Here is a 10,228-nt window from a genome sequence, read left to right on the forward strand (position 1 = left end):
CTGCATCTGGGAACTTTCTGCTGTGTTGTTGGAACAAGTCTCCTTGCAACAGAGTGGCGCTGATGAGGTGCTTGGTGGATGAAAACCTCTCCTTGGCATGGCTCATAATGGTGTCACATACCTATGCAATGATATATAATTTCAAAAAAGGGAAAGAATTAGGTCTTCACATGTCTCACTATAATCAATATTCTGAAGAGCTAGCCTATATTGTGTAATAAACCAATATGGCTTACTGCAATTATTCATATCATAATATCACAATATACATTTCAGTCTGGACCACTATATCAAATGGCCAGCATCTTCATTAGATTTTATTTGATGATCTGATTCAAATCAGACTACGAAGCAAGTGCTTACCTCCAGTGCCAAATGGTGTTGCGTGTCTTCTCCCAATGTTCTCCGTTTCTTTGTGGGTGGCTCCTGAACAGGTCCCCTGTACTCCTCATCCTCAACCAGGTTAGGAACAGCCTCCCTGATCCAATACAGACGTTTCATGAGTAAGAGTTCTGAAAACTGGCTCGGGATATATTAACCAAACCCAAGGTTGTTATAATTACTGGCAATTATATTTCATCTAAATTTTACAGATAAATTCATTGTTTGAATAGGATGACATAAACATTTAAGGCTACACAGAATCTATGCAGAGATAATTAACATTTAGGCTAGGCTATGTATATATCATCATTATAATATATATATTAATGCATTTAGCATACCTGATAGCCTGCACGTGGTTGATGAATGTCTGGGTGATTCCTGCGATGTAGACAGAATCGATGTTTCTCTTCTGCAGCTGGTTATATAGCATGTCTACATGTGGCATGATCTTGTGAAACAAGGATAGGAAAAAACAGAAAGCTTCATCTTCCAGCATTCTCACATAGCCACCAGCCTCTCTCTTCGTAGGGCCATCAAATGCTTCTCTGTTCCGGATGGTCTGAAAACACTTCACCAGATTATCCTTGTGCTCATACACTGTGTTGACAGCACGATTGTTGAAGTTCCAATGTGTTGACGATGCACTTGGAAGTCGGTGCACCACCACCTCATCAAGCACTGCAGTTCTCTTGCTGGACTTTGTGAAAAAAGAAACAAATCCCCCCATGTCAGCAAAAAAGTGACTGATCTGAGGGATGTGGGAGGTTGCTTGTAGCATCACCAGGTTTAACTGATGGGCATAACAGTGAACGTAGTGAGCGTTTGCATAGATGTCCTGTACCTTACGCTGCACTCCTCCAGTGGCACCCCTCATTACCGCGGCTCCATCATAGGCCTGGGCGATCAACTTTTTTTCTTGTCCCTTGGGAAGGATGGTGTGCAGCCTCTCCAATAAGGCGCTGGCTATTGCAAAAACACTCTTGTATATTGTTGCGTTTGTCGATGTATCTTAGTACCAGGACTAACTGACAGTGTGTGCGGTAGTTCCATCAGCTTGGATAGCGATAAAGTCCGCTGTCTTAACTTCACCCACAATCCGTTCTCTCAGAACTGCCAGCATACAGTCCAGGAGCTCGTTCTGAACTGTCCACGAAGTGCCTTTAAATACGTTCGCATTTTCAAGGTGCTCCCTCAAGTCCTGATCAATGGATGCCATTAAGTCGACGAGACCCCTGAAAATCCCGGGATTGTCTGAGGAATCACTTTCATCATGTCCCCGCGTTGCTAGTTCAAAAGCACCACAAAACGTAACACAATTGATGATCTTAGATAAAATATGACGGTTTTTATCTACCTCTTCATTGTGCCTTCTTATAGAAATACGGTGCCCATCGTCTAGCTGCACTGCTATGCTAATTTTTCCGAGCACAGCTAGCTTTACACAGTTTTCTATGTGAACTTTTGATCTCTCATGCTTATTGGTGCGTTCGGAGAGGTGTTTTAAGTCAGTTAGTCTAGACTGTGTCCACGTCAAATCACACTTGTCACTTTCGAAAAGGATGCAGGGGAAACAAAAAAGTGCATTGGCTGTTCCACACCCTGTTAGCCACGGCTTACGCTGGAACCAACTCCTGCTAAATGTCCGGTTATATGCTTTACCTTTCTCCTTGGTTGGCTGGTTGATGCTAATTTCGGGCTTGTCGGGTCCCAGCTCCTTAACACAAATTTTTTCCTCCATAGTAGTGACGTAAACCAATAAACTGTAAACCATTAAACCATTAAACCAATAAATGAAATAAAAAATTCTCCCTAATTACGGGCCTAAGGGAGGAGTCAATGTCGGGAGTGCACAAGGGTGCCATACTATTACTACTGAGAGGCTACTTCCTGAAAGGGCAACAGGCCTGGATGGTGTGTGTGTCTGAGGCTGTTAACCCATACGGAAAAGAAATAGAAGAAACTTATAAAAAAATGTATAACTTTCCATCGCCTTCCGTTTATGTTTCATGTATTGTATGTTTCATGTATAATATATGATTTACTCTTGAAAGTGGCCACTTTTGCTATATTTTCATACAAGATAATAAAAAGAATTATATAACAATCATGTGAAAACTATATATGTAGAAAATAAGGAAAGCACATGTCAACATATGTTTTCCATACACGCTTCATATAATTTTTGCAGTTTTTTGTACTATGTCTGTTTAAAGACATATACTTTACATATATGAATAAATTCCACTATATGTATGTTTTCTGTATGAAAAGTGAATATTTGTTGCAGGTGAATTATGCTGTCTTTATATGTTTTATATAAGTTTATTAAATGGCATATAATAAAAATCTGTATAAAAAGATATAGGAATATAATATATGTATGTTATAGGAATGTAATGCCACAGTAAACTATGTTTTCTTTATGTTTTTTGTATAAGAATTCTTAAAATGAAAAAAAAAACTATGAAATTTGCAATATGATTATAAAAATTACATACTTTTTTATGAATGATTTCATACAACTTCATATACTTTTCCATCATAAGAAACACGTGACTTACATATGAAAGTGACAAAACCTAATTTTTCCCTTTACTACTGCAATACTACTTTCTACCATCCCAGCTACATAACTGCAGTCTGTCTATAAATCAATATCTGTAATGCTGAAAAAATGGCTGTTAGGCAAACTTTTAATTTGATGGACTTTATTTGCAGTGAATTGATATTAAAATGAACATCAACATGGACAAAACGAGGGAGGGATAAAAACCTGCCCACTTAAAACAATTTCCCTCTAACAGGTAAAACCTGGCTACAAATGTGACACTGTAACAGTAACAGTTACGACCAGGTGGATCATGTTTGTGGTGTGGTAAACAGTGTTTTAAGGGGGTTGTTGTAACAGAAACAATTTTACTTTTGGAACGGAGCTCTGTGATCTTGGCATTGATTGTGCTGCCAATGCTGGAGGGCTGGGTCCCAGGCCACCTCTCAAGCGTTGCACCTATACATGAACACAATAGAGGAAAATGGAAATGAATAACAGTACAATTATTAATCTGAAAGTAACCCAAAAAAGCATCATTACATAATATAATGTCTAATGGTGCTAGCTTTATTGCACTGTATTGGATATGCATAGAGAAGTTAACTAAAAGGAAATACATCACAATGTATAACCTTCGATGAAGAGATGCCTCTATCAAATGCAAGATTATATGTCAGACTAAAATATACTTATTTTCCTAAATATGTTCATTTACTTATTTGCTGTTGGACAAAAAATAATTCAGAGGCACTTGAAACAGGAGAGAACGAGGTAGCTTACAATAGCATGTCATGAGTAGACCAATATTACACCTGCATATATAATACAGTATAAGCAAGGGAAGATCAGATAGTATTCTATGAATTAGGTTCTTCCATTTGGCAAAGGCATTGTTTCATTAACACTTATACAATGTAGAAATGTTGGGTAGCTACTGTACGTATTCCATGTGTCTCATAGAATTTAACACAACTGACACTTAAGTCTGACACTGTAGAATGCTTGTATGGTGTATGAAATCAGTAAAAAAAAACAAAAAAAAAACAGCATGGACTATTGCCAAAACACATACCATAAAAAGTTGAAAACTTACTGTAGATGGCATCCAGTTTAGTTTTGTCCAGAGGTAGACGAGCATCTCCTCTGCCTCGTTTCCCCCCGCGAAGATTGCTCACCAGCAGTATCTCCATTGGGAAGACTGCTGTGAGAAGATGCCTCACAAATACTGTAGCCGAATTTGCATTAACTGCATAGGCCCACGCCAATTTCTCTACCATGACTCCAGTCCCAGGATGGATCTCCACCTGTTTAAACAAGAAGACATTGTTAGTATTAAGGGTTTAAATATAATTTGCTCACCCCTAGAGACTTAAGACATCAAAACAAAAATTAGATCTTCCATACTCATACATGTACATCTGAGAGGCAGTAGATCCAATTTATGCACTGGATTTATTTATTCTTTAAAAATCAATTACCTTGGACGACTGGCAGTCCCTTATAACAGTCTCTGATGTGGAGCTGGATGCTGAAGATCTGGGGAGGGACAGCAGTGAATCTGCAGATGATAAACCGGGCCTGGACTGTGGAGAATTTTGGGGGGGCAGTGGTGGTGTGGTCAGCTCCAAACTGGATCTCTTAGGATTTTCAGCCAAATCAATGACATTCTTCATGGTCTTTAGGAGATCAAGCACATCTATACACAGAAGATGACAAACAAAAACAGTACATCATTCTTTAGTACAATATAAAGTATGGCTCAAGTGTTTTGGTTGTCTAACTGTTAAATAAGTGATTAGAAGTGATACCTTGGTCAAGCAACTCCCTCAAATTAGCATTCTCTTCTTTCAGATCTTGGATCTCCTGCTTTAATTCAGCCACTGTCTTTGACAGATTTTTATCACGATGAATGACTGAAGGTGGTGAATCGCTGTACATTGCAAGGAATTCCTCTGCAGGGTCTTTCCTTGTGAGAGCCTTTGACTTCTGGGTATAGAGAGAGAGAAAGAGAGAGAAAGAGAGAGAGAGAGATTCTATTTATATGAAACAACCGAAAAATATGGTAACCTCAAAATAGTTAAAAGCAAATAGATGTCACCTTGACTTGCAATGGCTGAGTCAGAATCTGAGTCTCATCTGGATCTGAGACATCTGAATCATCCTGATATTTTTGAGGGCGGACTGATACCCTCTTGGTCAGCTCTGCAGGTTCATTTTCCTTCAGCAGTGCATTAAGTTTACGGGTTGCCTCATAACGAGTAGCTAGAGAACAAAAGAAGAAAGAATACAAACAAACAGATTTAATGACAAACTGCTTAATACTCAAGAGCAGTTTTTGTATCACCATATTATGTTATGACATTATCAGTATCATAGTATGTGTTGTGTAGAGCTGTGGTTCACACAGTGGGCTTTGCAAAAAATGCTAATAATTAATATTTTACTACATGTATTTCAAATCCATATAAAACTTGTTTAATAAACTTTATGTACTAAAACAGCTATAAGAAAAATCTATCAGACAGGGGTTTGTGTTCCAATTTGTGTCAGGTTATGGGTACTTAAAAGTAGGGAACCACTGCTATAGACATTAACATTATGAGATTACTGTGGTATAGTGTCGTTCATGCATTCACTTAGAGAGGAGGGAAGTTGTGTAGATAAGCATTTTGTAGAGCAGTAACTTACACATGATAAAATGATGACAAAACTGTTGTAAATAATAGTGTAACGTTTTAAATCAAGAGTTGGCTTATTTAAATAGGGCCCATTTGAAATGATCTTCCCACCAATAATACTGTAATTTATCATCATGTATCCTGCAAAACATTTGTTGGAAAGCATTTACCCACCTGGCAAGGAAAGTAAGCACACAAATTCAGACAGGTAAAACAGAACATTAACTTACCACTGACAAAAATAACAGTGGCCCGGTAGTGGGGCCACCCTCCACGCTGTTTCTTCCCATGGCGCCATTCGATGACGGCTGAGTAGGTGGAAATGGGATTCCCATGTTGGTCCATCTTGGAATCATCATACCGGCGTATATTGTTAGTCTTTACTTCACTGAGCTTCCCAGAATCCTCCCCTTCACTCCACTGCACCACTGCAAATTTCCTGTCCTTGTGTTCTGAAGTGAAAAATAAAAAATCTATTATTTCTTAGACGAACAATATGACCAATAGACATACATTTAAAAAAAAAAAAAAAACAATTTTACAGGCTATCTGTTAAAAACAAAAAACTGAGAACAAACACATTTCTCACTTTTTTAAATGTGTGTTACCTTTTAGCATCAAGCCAACTATCACTTTTAGCAATGCTACATAAACCGAAAATCCGATGTAAGCGATGTAACCTTCAAATACGTTATTTTACTTATCAGTAACGGGAGGTTAATTTGTCTCCATTGTATCCGAATGGCCTCTGATATGCAGAGAGGACTAACAGAAGGGCAAAGCATCATCTCGATTCTCTCCTTTGCATTGAGACACAACACAACAGGTGTATTAATGGAAGACCTGCTGAAACTGCTCAAATTGCATTTTGCTCGGACTAGTGCAGTTCCAACAAGCAAGTATTTTAAAACCATTAGCTGATATTACACATCAGTTCGAACGACAGGTCATTGCACAGGTCAGATGTTGGTCCCTGCTTCGGCCTTCCGGCCTGTCGCACCTCCTCCGGTGCCAGTGCGGGCAGCTGCAGGGTCATCAGCTGGAGGCCGCCGTTCACGGATGTTTCGCCCCCTATGCCAGTACATCTCCCGGCGGGGGGGCAGTGGCGTAGCCCCTGCTTCCCACCTCTACAGGATGTACCCCATTACTGTGGAGTTTGTACTAAGTACATTGGTTCTTCACAATCTCTGGAAGAAACACTCAAATGTGTGTCATGTTCCTCATTCACAACAGTGAAAGCCAGTTTACAGGAAGGACATTTCTTTATTAGCATACCATTAAAGGATCAGCTGAAAGATATTCTTGAGCACCAGGATATGCAGGATCTATGTTTCTGTGCTGATGCCCATACAAAGCATGTAATAAAGGACATATGTGATGGCACCTTATATCAGACCTTGAAAAATAACAGTAAAGAGGATTTTCTGTCCCTCACATTCAATCGTGATGGTGTAACACTGATAGAGGGCATAAGCATTCTGTTGGGGTCTGAATTAAATGCTGAGCTGATAAATCATGCGCATGACACATTAGTGTACTTTGTTGGAGGTGTGTAGTCACTGTATGGGAAAGAGCACATGACATTTAATGTTCATTCACTACTGCGTTTAAGCAAAAGCGTTGTACACTGGGGTCCTCTGTGGGCTCACTCAACCTTCATGTTTGAAGATTTCAACAGGTACCTCCTGAAACAAGTAAAAAGTAGTCAAGCTGTTCCACAACAAATATGCAAACAAGTGGCATTATCCCGTGCTTTCCCCCGTTTAGCAAAGCAATTCTTGACAAATGCACCAGCAGAAGTTAAAGATTTCTGCAATGAAATGAGACAGGGAAACCAGCATGCCAAGAAGTATAAAAAGTTTACTGAGGTGACTGCCCTTGGTCCACCAAATGTGAGATTAATATCTCTTGGTGACCAAGCTGCTCTCCACACAGTGAGATAAGTTCCCACAAACTCTGTGGTGAGTTACTATAAGAGAATTGCTGTAAATGGTGTTGTTGTTCATGGTCATACCTACGGCAAAACAAAACAGAGAAACAACTCTGTTGTGCTTTTGAAGGATGGAAATATTTTCACAGTCTCACACTTTATTGACATGGGTGATCAATGTTTATATGCCATAGGAAAATATGGCAATTGTACAGAGCAGAAGTTGGCCAGAGGTTCTCTAATCAGAACTCAACTGAGCTACATGTCAACTGTCCACTTTCCCACAGGCTTCCACAAAGCCATAAATACCACTCTGATAGTTAGACCATGTATGTACATACAGTGTCCACAGTCCACCTCAATTGTTTGTCAACTAAATGTGAAGATGGAGTTATTGATTTTGGGTTTCTCAGCAGAAAATGAAACATTTGTCCAAACAATTACTACTGTACTGTACTGATCTAATGTAATTTGCTGATCTTGTGCAAAATTAAAAATATTTCTACAAGAAGAATGGAATGAATATTATTTGATATAATTGCTCATAAAATGTTAAACAATGTTAGCAAAAAAGAACAAAAAAAAAACAGTCCATTGTCATTATAAGTTGAAAACCTGCTTTTAGTCAATCATGCGTTTCCCTGTAATTTCATTGTCAAATCATGTTGTTTATGTAAATGTCTCACATTTGTGGCAACACAAGTAAAATTTGTAAGTATTTTCTATAATATTTGCAACAGTTTAGTTTCATTGATGGTTGCCCAACTTATATAGGTTTGATATTACATTTTCCTACTAAGGATATTGTATGCAACATCACTGTCATATATTGTTCTGATAAATACCCAAATCATACAAGTTTCATTTTGTTCAAATTTACTAAGGATCTTATATCTGGTTTCACTGTTGTATGCTTTACATACAAGTTTCAGACAAAGGAGATACAAATTTGATAAGATTTATCTATATCTTTTCCATATGGGATAGGAATGTGCAGCCCAGCTGGCTGAGCCTCTCCAGAGGATCTTTAACTTAAGTCAACAAACAGGGAGGTCAGTCAGTGGTGGCCAGTGTACAATTTTATGCTGCAGTCAGCTGGGGCAGCAGCATGTGCAACATGAACACAAAGAGACTGGAAAAGCTGGTCAAAAAGGCTGGGTCTGTGCTTGGCAGGAGTCTGGACTCACTCAGGACTGTTGTGGAGAGATGCATGCATTGTAAGATGGAGGCCATCTTAAACAATACCAACCATCCTCTCCACAACATTCTGGCAGGCCAGAGAAGCAGCCACAGAAGCAAGCATCTCATCGCATTGCATTGCAGTTATATAATTCTGAGTGTTACTGACCTTGTCTGTGCTACCAGCTGTTGAGGAGTTAAATTCTGCATTTTAACACTGCACTGTCTCTGCTCTTCTTTGTTCATAGTAATTTTTACCACTAATCAACTGCAGACTAAACAATCTACTTCATGTTTATACCAGTTTGCACATGCCCAGAGTACGTGATTGCTAAGGTATGTGTGCGTTTTCAGGTGTGATAGTCTGGATAGAGAAAAAACACTCATCTGGACAGACATCATTTTTGTTTGAAAATGCTGTTTTAAAATGAAAACATTAGGGTGGACGTTGTCTGATACTGAAGCAGCTATTGGGATATTCAGCCATCATTAATTTCAGTATTTACACCAGTGCTTCATTTAACATATGTCTAAATGTCTTTGGTAAAATGGACCTATTATCAACACACATTTGTCTTAAACACTGGCACCCAACAGTGGTTCTGGCTTGTAACCCCTTAAAATGAAACCAATTTTTTTATGAACCTTCAGCAACAGTTCTGCATAGATGCTAAAATAATTTTAATTAATTTCCCTTTATCAATCTACACTCAGTGCCCCCATAATGACAAATACAATTTTCCAAATTTATTAAAAAGGAAAAACCGAAATAATAAATTTGCAACAATTTCTAAAATTCTGATTTTGTTACAAAAACCAGAGGAACAACTGAAACTCATTTTTTTCTGGTTTACTACCCTTTTAATCATCTCACCACACCTCAGATTGATCTTTTTGGTCATAGTTTCTAAAGAAGAAATTGTCCCTTTGAAAACTGTCAGTATGCAGCATGAAGAAAATGTTTTTTTTTTTTTTAATAATTTGGGTGACATTAGCCTTTAATACAGTGATAAAAATGATTCAATTATATGACATTTACTGGGACTTACTGCTTAGTAAATAGGCTACTTTACTTTCAGGTACAATGGGCTTCATGCAAGAACCTGTTGTATGGATACATTCATTTTTTTTTTTTTGGCTTTTTATGCCTTCATGATAGCACAGTAGAGAGAGAGATAGGAAATGGGGAGGCAGAGAGATGGGGAATGACATGCAGTAAAGGGCTATCCGATGCAGGATTCAAACCGGGGCTGACTGCAGCGAGGACTGTAGCTTTTACATATGGGGCGCCTGCTCAACCCACTACACCACTCGATGCCCCTGTATGGATACATTCTTAAACAGTACATACAAACAATTTAAGAGAATTTATGGTATTCATCAATTTTCTCATACTTACAGTTTTCTCTTATGTATAAACAAAATTCATGATTGATCCCGACCTGTCGTACAAGTTATGAACAGAGACTGCCCTTAACAGGGCAAAAATGCACTCCTTTGAAT

Source organism: Seriola aureovittata, chromosome 20 (genome assembly GCF_021018895.1).
Source record: "Seriola aureovittata isolate HTS-2021-v1 ecotype China chromosome 20, ASM2101889v1, whole genome shotgun sequence".
In the NCBI taxonomy this organism is placed as follows: Eukaryota; Metazoa; Chordata; class Actinopteri; order Carangiformes; family Carangidae; genus Seriola; species Seriola aureovittata.